This window comes from Sphaerodactylus townsendi, linkage group LG17 (genome assembly GCF_021028975.2).
Source record: "Sphaerodactylus townsendi isolate TG3544 linkage group LG17, MPM_Stown_v2.3, whole genome shotgun sequence".
Classification (NCBI taxonomy): Eukaryota; Metazoa; Chordata; class Lepidosauria; order Squamata; family Sphaerodactylidae; genus Sphaerodactylus; species Sphaerodactylus townsendi.
In genome coordinates this window covers 752,629-765,184 of record NC_059441.1, presented here as the reverse complement: position 1 = coordinate 765,184, position 12,556 = coordinate 752,629, and positions in this window count along the sequence as shown.

The window sequence follows — 12,556 nt, the reverse complement described above, 5'->3', positions numbered from 1 at the left end:
AGAACATAATGGAGCGTGAAGCCAAGAAGGGGGAGACAATAGCAGAGGGAAAGGGGGTCGGGGCTTTCGTGGTGCCTCCTCGTCCAGCCGTTCTGTCTTCTGCTACGGACTGGTCAGCTTGGCCGGGCCCGGTTTTGGGGAAACGGCTCGGTCCGGTCTCTAACCGTTCCTACCAAAATAGCATCTGCCTCCAGGACTCCCATGCCTGCACGCACACAGCAGCGCCTGCCCTGTGCTCCTTTTGTGTGTCAGCCCTCCAGTGCTGAGATTGTTCCTCAGCCCCGACGATGAAATATTTAGAGCAACGTAGAGCGATTTCATGTTCCAAGCAAGGGGAAGCGATGAATATTTCACAAGCCACACATCACCACAGATCCTGCCCGACAACACGAAGCTTCCTCGGAACACAACCAGGACGGTCGCACGACCGTTTTTATCCCATTCCTTCCGCCTTCTCTTCCGTTCCGCGATCATTTGTTTTGGGAGGAGAGGTAGGTTTGGTTTGGCCCCCAGATGCTTATCCAAGGCTCTTCCGCACATGCAGAATAATGCACTTTCAATCCACTTTCACAATTGTTTGCAAGTGGATTTTGCTCTTCCGCACAGTAAAATCCAGCTCCCAAGTGCACTGAATGGGAACAAGTACAGTTAGAAATTTTCAAAATAATGTCTCGTAACCAATTACGGCAAGAAAGACAAATCGAAATGATGAAGATGTGGTCTGAATTTACAGATTGGATGAGTGAAATTGGAGTCAAAGAAGAAAGATGGGAGAAGAGGCTACAAAGGATGAACTTGCTGCTGCTTACTTAAGCGATGAAGAAAGAAAATCCCTAGGGGAGGGAAGAAGAAGAAGAAGAAGAAGAAGAAGAAGAAGAAGAAGAAGAAGAAGAAGAAGAAGAAGAAGAAGAAGAGGAGGAGGAGGAGGAGGAGGAGGAGGAGTTTGGATTTATATCCCCCCTTTCTCTCCTGCAGGAAAAGGGGCTGACAATCTCCTTGCCCTTCCCCCCTCACAACAAACACCCTGTGAGGTAGGTGGGGCTGAGAGAGCTCCGAGAAGCTGTGACTAGCCCAAGGTCACCCAGTGGCATGTGTGGGAGTGTACAGGCTAATCTGAATTCCCCAGATAAGCCTCCACAGCTCAGGCGGCAGAGCTGGGAATCAAACCCGGTTCCTCCAGATTAGATACACGAGCTCTCAACCTCCTACGCCACTGCTGCTCCTGGGAGGGGAAAAAGGGGGGGAAAGGTATAATTTTGGATAAAATGTAAAGTATGCAATATGTTTGTAAGAATCCGGTCCAAATGTACCAATAAAATTCTTCAAAACAACATCAACAACAACAAAGTGCACTGAAAGTGGATTGAAAGTGCATTATTCTGCACGCCCAGAAGGGACTGGAGTGCCAACTACCCATTCCGTTCCTAGAGCTAAGTTGTTGATTAAAAAAAAAAAAAATTCAAGCAGCCAATTCTTTGTCCCTTGATCACTTTCAAAAAGTACAAACAAGAGAAGGTTCTTGTGGTGTGGTTTATTGACTTTATTGGACCAAGGGACTCACTGAGCAGAAGAAGGCATCTTCACGTATCCCATGTGTCCAACTTTCCATTTCAAGCTTCTAGTATGTAAACGTTGGCACAGTTTTTTGTTATCGGGTCAGAACAGGGGTCGGCAACCTGCGGCTCTCCAGATGTTCATGAACTACAATTGCCACTATCTTTAAGAGTGCAATGTCAACGTTAGCCTTAATAAACTCAAAAATACACACGTTGCACTCTGGCTGTGTCCAATCTTATATATCAGAATGAATATGCATAATTCTGATTTCAGTATATATGTATCTGTGTAACTTTGATTTCAGATATACCCATTAGAAGCCTTAAAGAACTGTTGGAAGTTGATTGAACATACTGACATACTGAGGGAGACGCATGAAAAATGTTCTATACGCACGAGACGTTTTTATGTAGAACCTACAGAATTGGAATATGGACTATATGGAACTGAAGCTTTGGCCCCTTCTGCACACGCAAAATAAAGCGTTTTCAAACCACTTTCACAACTGTTTGCAAGTGGATTTTGCCATTCCGCACAGCTTCAAAGAGCACTGAAAGCAGTTTGAAAGTGCATTATTCTGCATGTGCGGAATGAGCCTTTTTTTGTTTCTGAAAAAAGAATTGAATGGACTAAGTGATTATTTATGTTTAGTTATAAGAGTTGGAAGACTTATGCTGTATCTTTAAGAACTTTGTAAGAGAAATAAGGAAATGTAAATACAAATAGAAGTTGATTAATTATATGTAAGATCAGTATATAAGATTGGACACAGCCAGAGTGCAACATGAACTACAATTCCCATCAGCCCCTGCAAGGAAGCTCGGTTTTTGTTTTGCGATTATGCTTTGGGCCTAGAGTGGCTCAGATGAAAGGTTCAATGGGCAGGCAGGCCTCAGCTAGAGACTTACTGCCTCGGCGGATCGTAAGGTTGTGGCAGAAGCCCGTACCAAACGCGTACAAAAGCAATGAAGTTCTTTTGTGCCTGTGGGGCTTGAATCATGAGCTAAGTTGGTTCATCAAATAAACAGATGGCGGAGAGAGTGGACGCAAATGAACGCAGCTATTTCCTCTCTGGGTTTTTTTGGCTTCCAATCAGAAAACGTTCCTGCTGATGACCTCAAGGAGGGGAGGGGGCCACAGTCCTTTCACAATGACTTCGAATAAACTTTGGCAATCAGTAATCCCTGGCACACAACTTCTAAAGCCAGCATGGTGTAGTTACGAGCAGGTGGATTCTAATCTGGAGAACTGGGTTTGATTCCCCACTTCTCCACCTGAGTGGCAGGCAGAGGCTTATCTGGTCAACCAGATGTGTTTCCGCATTCCTACATCCCTGCTGGGTGACCTTGGGCTAGTCACCGTTCCTTCAGAGCTCTCTCAGCCCCATCTGCCTCACAAGGTGTCTGTTGTGGGGAGAGGAAGGGAAAGGGGCTTGTAAGCCACCTTGAGACTCCTTACAGGAGAAAAAGGTATTGGATCAAATTATGTTTTAACTCTGATGTGCACAGTTTAATATACACTGCGCGCCCAGACCTATTTGCCTCAGAACGGTATCAACTTCTCAAATCAAAAATTTACTCAATAGGTTTATTACTTGAAGATCTCTGTATGCTGACACCCGGAGAGATTTTCCGAACCTTAAAAAGCAGAGTTTTAGAACAGGAATATCATATCTTGTTGGGGCAAGCAAATAAATCATGCTCACCCCTCTCTGTTGGAATAAAACAGGAACAGGGGCACATAGCCAAGTATCTTGAATTATTAACCCAACAGAGATGGATCATCACAAGGGCCAGATCCAATACCTTCCCATCGGCCATTACAAAGGGTCGTTACTTATCCATCCTTCTCCAGGATTGGGTTTGTCCACACTGTAAAAACCAAGTGGAGACTCTTGCTCACATTATTCTTGACTGTCCGAGATATGTGGGCATTAGGAATTTCTCTCCCAGGCTGGCCCTAGACAAATCTGAAAGAGACTCTGACTGTTCTGTTGTGCAGCTTCTGTTAAACAATACAGATGTCATGCTCTTGGAAAAAGTAGCAAAATGTCTTTTACAAGTGACAGAACTTTCTAAGTAATGTATACTGCTATATACAGTCTTCCTGTCTGCGCTTTGAATGTACTCTTGATTTGTATTTCAAAAATGTCTGGCAACGCTCTAGAACCTATTTTAAATGCCAAATAAAGGTGGTGGTTGTTGTTGAGAAAAAGGTGGGATAAAAATCCAAACTCCTCCTCCTCCTCCTCCTCCTCCTCCTCCTCCTCCTCTTCTTCTTCTTCTTCTTCTTCTTCTTCTTCTTCTTCTTCTTCTTCTTCTTCTTCTTCTTCTTCTTCTTCTTCTTCTTCTTCTTCTTCTTCTTCTTCTTCTTCTTCTTCTTCAATATGGAGGTTTTATTTTTGCTGTCCCAGCTAACTTCAGACCTGTCCTGCAGAGATTTATCTAACCCTCCGTTAAAGCCATCGAAACTCTCAAGTAGTCACAAAGTTGGTCCTCCTCCTGCGAGTAATAATACTGACCTTGGATTGTCATCTCCTCTGTTTTATGATGGGACGGCCTCTCCCCACATCTTGTTTTTCTGCCAGGCAGGTCCCTTTGGCTATCTTTCGGCCCCATTGGCAAAGGAGTTGTTTTGAAAAGATCCTTTTCACCAAACTGCATATTTTCTTTCTCTTGGAAGAAGGTTGAAGGTGCAGATAGCCAGGCTGGTAGCCAGTGGTGGGATCCAAACATTTTAATAACAGGTTCCGACGGTGGTGGGATTCAAACAGTGGCGCCGCCGCACTCACGCACCTCCAGTCCCTATTGGGCAGGGAGGTTGCTTTAGTAACCCCTTCTCGGCACTCAGAAAAAAATTAGTAACCACTTCTAGAGAAGTGGTGAGAACTGGTTGGATCCCACCTCTGCTGGTAGCCCACCGAACCAGGCAAAAGAGTCTTAAGGAGTTAAAGCACTGGAGGGGGCGGGGGGAGAAATTTGTTCCTGGCTTAGGAGAGAGCTGGCTGGTTCCCTGAATCTTTCCTTCTATAAGCTCCCTCCCCAGAGGTTTGGGCTCTCCCCTGTGTCTCTTGGGGTTGACTATTTAAGGCAAATCTCTCCAGACTCTTGACCTGTCTCCATCCTCCTCCTCTAAAATAACTTGTTGGGAATAAACACAGCCAGAGGTGCAGCCCTATAAATCAAATATTCCCGGGCCTTGGCGATCCAAAAGCACAGACGGAAGAGGATATGCGTTCAGAAGTTTGCAAGGCAAACAGGACTGTGTAACCATGCCCTTTCCAGTCCCTCGCTGTCTTACCAGTAGGCAAATGGAGAACAGGTGAAGAACTGAGAAAACCCGGGGGGGCGGGGGCAAGCTCTTTCAAGGAGACTGTTTCACCTCCCTAACCCAAGTCTAGGTCACGTGTGCCACAGGTCCACATTTTCTAGTGCAATATAGTCCTGCAGAGTTAAGGTCTTATTATTTATGAATTTGGCATTGCACCAGTGTCAGGGAAGGGTATATTTTCCTAAACCACAGGTGTCAAAGTCGTGGCCCTCCAGATGTTATGGACTACAGTTCCCATCATCCCCTGCCAGCATCATGCTGGCAGGGGATGATGGGAGCTGTAGTCCATAACATCTGGAGGGCTGTGAGTTTGACACCTGTGTCCTAGACCTATGGAGGAGGAGGAGGAGAAGAAGGAGGAGGAGGAAGAGGGGAAGGGAGAGGAGGAGTTTGGATTCATACCCCACATTTCTCTCCTGTAAGGAGACTCACGGTGGCTTACAAGCTCCTCTCCCTTTCCTCTCCCCACAACAGACACCTTGTGAGGTAGGTGGGGCTGAGAGAGTTCCGAAGAACTGTGACTAGCCCAAGGTCACCCAGCAGGAATGTAGGAGTGCGGAAACACGTCTGGTTCACCAGATAAGCCTCTGCCGCTCAGGTGGAGGAGTGGGGAATCAAACCCGGTTCTCCAGATTAGAATCCACCTGCTCTTAACCACGACACCATGCTAGCACCCGTGTCTCATAATGGGACGAAGGTTAGAAGGCTGTTGGGCACAACTACGTCTCCCCTCCCTTTTCTCATACGGCCTCCTCCCACTGCTATATCTCCCTCACCCCATTACCAGTGGGATCCCCAGCCCCACGCTGGCCTCCTGAGATGACACAACTTAAATAACACTCTTCGCATTTTGAAAGGAAGTCTTTCTATCGCGACTTCTGCTCTGCATCCCGAGCCAATTCTATCACAATTCTTTCCAGCCTTCTCTTTCCCAGACACCGTAGGTCTCATACGTTGCTCTGCTGTGAAGATACCAAGCAACCTGCCTCTCGAACGCAAGCAGTTATTTTTGCTCGGTGTTATCTAAGCCTCGTGGTCGACCAGTTCCTGCAGCATCCACTGCGGAGGCCTTTTGGGGAGCAGGGCATTCTCGTAGCAGGCTCGTCTTTAATTGCACAGTTTATTCCCGTCCTCTCGTTTCCCCGGAGCTCAGTTGCTAGGGTTGCCCCTTCCGGAACTATGGTTCATTTTGCTTCCTTCTCCTCCAATTTGTTAATCCCTTGTTAGCCACGTGGCAGAGGAAAGGCCTTCCGAGTTCAAAAGGATACCTGGTGATGTCCGTTACAAGTCAGATTACGTCTCTTCAAGGGAATCGTGAAGTTCTCCAAGGCTGAATCTGCTGGTTGACCAGCTATGTACGCTCCTGTTCTAGACAGGCTGGAGGAATTCAGGTTCACAAGATCTGCCTGGGTGCAAACCCTGGGGCAAGGCGAGCCACGTTGGGAAAGGTCCACGCAACTCGCAGCAACGATAGCAATGGCTATAAACTCACTGATCGGACCCCAGAGATTCCAGTCTAGCACTGGCAACCAGCAGGAGCCTTTATGCAGTGGCGAACAACGTCCATTTATGATGTGCAACATCACGATGACGCTTCTGTTTTTTTTACTCAGAATGGCGCTCTAGGAATTTGCTCATCTCTATGGTTTCTATCACAGAGAGGTGTGAATTCCCAGAGCGTTGTGAGGTCACTTTCTGGTACAAACTAGACACGATGTCGCATGTCATTGCATGAGATTCCTCCTTGCCCCTACCCCTGACTCTGGCTGGAATGAAGAGCCCTAAACTGAGCTTGGAGCCCAGTGGTAGAAACTTTCCAGCCACCCTTGGGAGAGCAGCAAGACTCTGTAGTTTGCCAGCCCTGCAGAGGGTACTTAGCAGAGCCGGCTCCTTGCTGTTAGTGGCCTTCCAGGACAACCCCCTGCCATGAAATACCCAGTCAGTTAAAAGGCTGGCCCACCCCTGAATGTTGGGCACAAATGCAGAGAGAGGCTGTCTGTGATGATAAGGGACAGGTGTTTTACAGGGCTTAGTGAAGAAGACGAAGAAGAAGAAGAAGAAGAAGAAGAAGAAGAAGAAGAAGAAGAAGAAGAAGAAGAAGAAGAAGAAGAAGAAGAACAAGAAGAAGAAGAAGAAGAAGAAGAAGAAGAAGAAGAAGAAGAAGAACAAGAAGAACAAGAAGAACAAGAACAAGAACAAGAACAAGAACAAGAAGTAGTAGTTTAGATTTATATCCCCCCCCTTTCTCTCCTGCAAGGAGATTCAAAGGGGCTTACAATCTCCTTTCCCTTCCCCCCCCCCACAACAAACACCCTGTGAGGTGGGTGGGGCTGAGAGAGCTCCGAAGAACTGTGACTAGCCCCAGGTCACCCAGCCGGTGTCCGTTGGTGCACAGGCTAATCTGGTTCACCAGATAAGCCTCCGCAGCTCAAGTGGCAGAGCGGGGGATCAAACCCGGTTCTCCAGACTGGAGTGCACCTGCTCTTAACCACGACACCACGCTGGCAACTTCCTGAATGTGGAAGTCACCTAAGAAAATTCCCCCAGGTCAGATTGGCTGGAGTGCTTGCCTTTGGGAGGTATCGGGGGGGGGGGGGGGAAGGGGTGTTGGGGTTTGCCTCTCTCTGTAGAGTAGTTTGAGAAGCCTGTTTGTCCGGTCTGGAATTGTTTCTTGCGGTAAATGTCTGTTGAAGCATTATGAATGATATTTAGTTGATTCTGCTATTAGCAGTGGACTTGCATACGAATAGCCTTGCCTGGCAGTAGGAGGTTGGGCCGTGTGGAATTTCGACCTCTCTCAGTGTGATGGCGACTAGCAGCAATTAAAGTGGATTAGACGACTTCTTTTTTTTAATAACATGCATCATCCTTTGGAAGTATTCTTAACTTGCTGAGTATCACGATGGAAATGTTTTGGTGGACCTCGATAATGTTTTGGTGATACCCTGAATGTCTCACTCGAAGCCTCTGTTTGCATGCTGAGCCCAGGTGTTAGGGCCACCAAATGATATTTGCGTTTGTGGAGGAATAGTTTATTATCAGTGACAGTACAGGCACTAGCCAATAGGTGCTTATAACAACAGCACAGCCACATACCAAGTAGCACGTCAAAGTACAGTGGCTTGGTACTTGGGGAAAGAATTGCCTTCTCTCGTCATTCATCTTAGGATGAATTGTGAGTAACAGAGGATAATAAGACATGACATGTTCAATATGTAGATTGTCCACATCATGGCCAATATTGTGTTGATCAGGATTGCCAGCCTTGTGTCTGCAAATCCTTTTGGAGGCTGAGCTTGAGAAAGGAAGAGTCTTCCAAACACAGCGATAACACTTTCAGGTGATGGCTCTGAAGAGACACCACAGTCTTTTTTGTTTGTTTGTTTGTACGAACCAGATCTCATATGGCCAGGTCTCATTTGACAGAGATTTCTACCAAGCCAGAGTCAAATCTGGGAAAGCTCTGTCTCTGGTTGAGGACAACGAGACACTTCTTGAGGCAGGGACCACCAGCAAGTTGTTCCTAGTGGAGTATAAAGCCCTCCAGGGCTTGTAATGGGAGAGGCAGTCCTGCAGGCAGGACACTCTAGGAATTCTTTATTCTATGGTAAGAACACAGAGATGGGGGGAATTTTCTAGAACACTTCAGACGCTTATGTCATCGTCCGCCCTTCCCATGTTTTCGTGGTGGGGGAAGACGGCTGCCCAGTCGGAAGGGGCAGCAGTGGCGTAGGAGGTTAAGAGCTCGTGTATCTAATCTGGAGGAACCGGGTTTGATTCTCCACTCTGTCGCCTGAGCTGTAGAGGCTTATCTGGGGAATTCAGATTAGCCTGTGCACTCCCACACACGCCAGCTGGGTGACCTTGGGCTAGTCACAGCTTCTCGGAGCTCTCTCAGCCCCACCCACCTCACAGGGTGTTTGTTGTGAGGGGGGAAGGACAAGGAGATTGTAAGCCCCTTTGAGTCTCCTGCAGGAGAGAAATGGGGGATATAAATCCAAACTCCTCCTCCTCCTTTCCTCCTCCTCCTCCTCCTCCTCCTCCTCCTCCTTCTTCTTCTTCTTCTTCTTCTTCTTCCTCTTCCTCTTCCTCCTCCTCCTCCTCCTTCTGCTCAAGTGGTCAAGTGAGGGCAATTGAGGGCTGGGACAGGGGTTGGTCCAGTGCTGGCAGGCAAATGGTAAGTGTAGGTTAGACCTCTTTGCCCTTCCAAGAAATCAGTGTCTTTCTTCAGCGATGCTGCCCACTGGCTGGGGAAATTTCAGTTGCCACCTTCAGTGCTTCTGATTATCTGGAAGCTCCATGGATCCTTCCACCACTCCCCTTGGGAAGGAGTTCATGGGGCCAACCAGCGGTTGACGGTGATCAAGAGAATGAGGCGAGTTGTGTGGGGAATCGGCTTCCTCTGAAGTGCAGCACAGAGGGAAAGAAGGCCTTCACCAAACAGTATGTAGTGCTTACAGGCGACTTGTAATCAGAGGCGTATCTAGGGAAAATGTAGCCCGGTGCAACATCTTGAGTTTTCCGCCCCTTCCGAATGGGCAGCCGTTTTCCCCCACCACGACCAAACAACTTTTTTTGCACCAGGTCTTGAAGTCAGTGTATGGCCCTGGGGGGAAGGAGGAGGGGTGTGTGGGGCAATTTTCCACCCCCCAACTTGACTAAATGGCTGCAGCCCACGGACATTTGACTCCAAGGAGCAGCAGTGGCGTGGGAGGTTAAGAGCTCGTGTATCCAATCTGGAGGAACCGGGTTTGATTCCCAGCTCTGCCACCTGAGCTGTGGAGGCTTATCTGGGGAATTCATATTAGCCTGAACACTCCCACACATGCCAGCTGGGTGACCTTGGGCTAGTCACAGCTTCTCAGAGCTCTCTCAGCCCCACCCACCTCACAGGGTGTTCGCTGTGAGGGGGGAAGGGCAAGGAGATTGTAAGCCCCATTGAGTCTCCTGCAGGAGAGAAAGGGGGGATATAAATCCAAACTCTTCTTCTTCTTCCATGTGTCCCCCTGGGCGGTACATCCCTGCTTGTAATTGTACAGTAGGTTTGGTTAGGACCAATAGATGCGGATTCAATATGGTGTAAATAAAACACAGTTGCGAAGGCCGAAAGAAGCTGGCAGCTACAAACGCAGGGAGATCTGGAAAGCGTCAACTCTGCCCTGTCACCACAGAGTGCTATAGGATGAAGGGAGCTCGTGTTATCGCATGGCAATTCCTAATCGCATGTCTGCCTCGGCAGGAAAGAATTCAGCCCAGCAATGGCGTGACCTGCCAACTCTGCTTCCCATTTAGAGGGATGAGTCGGCGTCAAACAACCCTCAGTTCTGGGTTTTCCCTCTTTGAGAAATCAGCTCCGGGGGGTACCTGTGGGATTTATTTTGGCAACTGGAAACCGACTATTAGTTCCCACAAAAGCACATGAAGGAGGACCTCTGGATGGTTCTGGAGCAGCAGTGGCGTAGTGGTTAAGAGCAGGTGCATTCTAATCTGGAGGAACCGGGTTTGATTCCCCGCTCTGCTGCCTGAGCTGTGGAGGCTTATCTGGGGAATTCAGATTAGCCTGTGCACTCCCACACATGCCAGCTCGGTGACCTTGGGCTAGTCACTAGTCTACGAAGCTCTCTCAGCCCCACCTACCTCACAGGGTGTTTGTTGTGAGGGGGGAAGGGCAAGGAGATTGTAAGCCCCTTTGAGTCTCCTACAGGAGAGAAAGGGGGGATATAAATCCAAAACTCCTCCTCCTATTCTTCTTCTTCTTTCTTCTTCTTTCTTTCTTCTTCTTTCTTTCTCTTCTTTCTTTCTTTCTTCTTTCTCTTCTTCTTTCTTCTCTTTCTCTTTTCTTTCTTTTCTTTCTCCTTCTCCTCCTCTTTCTTTCTTCTTTTCTTTTCTTTCTTTTCTTTTCTTTCTCCTCCTCCTCCTTCTCCTCCTCCTCCTCGTCCTCGTCCTCCCTCCTCCTCCTCCTTCTCCTCCTCCTCCTCCTCCTCCTCTTCCTTCTCCTCGTCCTCCCTCCTCGTCCTCGTCCTCCTCCTCCTTCTCCCTCCTCCTCCTCCTCCTTCTCCTCCTTCTCCTCCTTCTTCTCCTCCTCCTCCTTCTCCTCCTTCTCCTTCTCCTCCTCCTCCTTCTCCTCCTTCTCCTCCTCCTCCTCCTCCTTCTCCTCGTCCTCCCTCCTCCTCCTTCTCCTCCTCCTCCTCCTTCTCCTCCTCCTCCTCCTTCTTCCATCTTTCAGTTTGTTCCTTTCTTTCTTTTTAATATGCCCCATGGCTTGCAATTCTTTATTAAATGTGGCATCCAATAGGCATAGCAAAAGTGGATCTGCTATGGAGCCACACGATATTGTCCAGAGTACAATAGCACATGCAGGTACGCAGAATGAAGCTATGATAGGCTTTGGAAACATGAATATAATAAAAATCTTGCTAGTCAAGCAGATAGTGGTCTGTCTCTTACAACATTATAGATACGTTCCCACAGTAGCCAACTAAATGCCCTGGTAGACCCTCAATCAAAGGCAGTGAGTATAAAGTTGTTGCTCCAGAACAATTAGTATTATTATCATGAGGGGGGAAAAGGACTAGACCTGGATTTTTTATTTATCTTTCCATGTATGTGTTGTTTAAATGTGTATTTTAGAAAAATCATGAGGCATTGGAGAGAATAAAGTATGTTTTATAATGGCTGGTGTCTTTGGGGATGCCACAAGCAAGGTAGCCACACTTATGTTTCTCTCATCTAAACTTAGATGGCAGAAATGTTGTAGTATAAAGGTTAAATTATAATCTGCAATATCGTACACATTTCTTAGCTCTTCAGCTTTTGTTCTTTCATTTGTATACAAGGTTTAACTGTAAATTGTGTGTGTTTTATTTGCTGGTTTCTTGTTGCCTTGTTGGCTATCAAATAAAGATGGACTGACTGAATGTGTAAAATAAATAAAAATTCTCAACAAAAACAAGACAAAAATAAGAGTCTCTCCGCCACCAGTAGTGGCTCCAAAAAAAAGACTCTGCCTCTCCCTTTCTTCTCTTCAGTGCTGCTCGAGAGAGGTGACGGGATCTTCTTCACAGCTGAGGTGATCGAACTGCAAAATGTCACTGCTAATCTCCATGGAGGGCTGAGGAAAGACAGCGGCATCTGCAGTAGCTCAGAAGATGACATTGGCGTGGGCGTGGAGGGGGGAGACGAGAGTCGGAGGGAACCACGGCGGCCGTGGCCGATTGCTCAACAGAACAATCCGGAAAAGCCTCCTCTGCAGCACCGTCGTCGTCCGCTGGACGTCCATTCCCAGGGTGGACTGAGGGACAGTTGGATGTCAAAATGGAATACCAAAGTTGGAGATGGACGAGGCAGAAACCCAAGCGAAATGCCCATAAAAGCAGATCTGCGCTCCCTTCATGAGTGCTGAGATAACCTCCTTTTCCCTGGTTTATTACCCCCTCAGAGGCCTGGGCAGGGTGGGAGGAGAGAGAGTTGAAACGCTGGTCAGAGAAGAACATCAGCAAAATATTTCTGGTCAACGAAGCCCTACGTATGAGAGAGCACCGACCCCAAACCGGACTGGTGTTTACCTCAGATCCAGATTCATAAATTGTTAGGCCCCGGATTGTCAGTATGTCTCCGTTTATAGGTTGTTAGGGGTGCCATCCTCCAGGTGAGGTCTGGAGATCTCTCA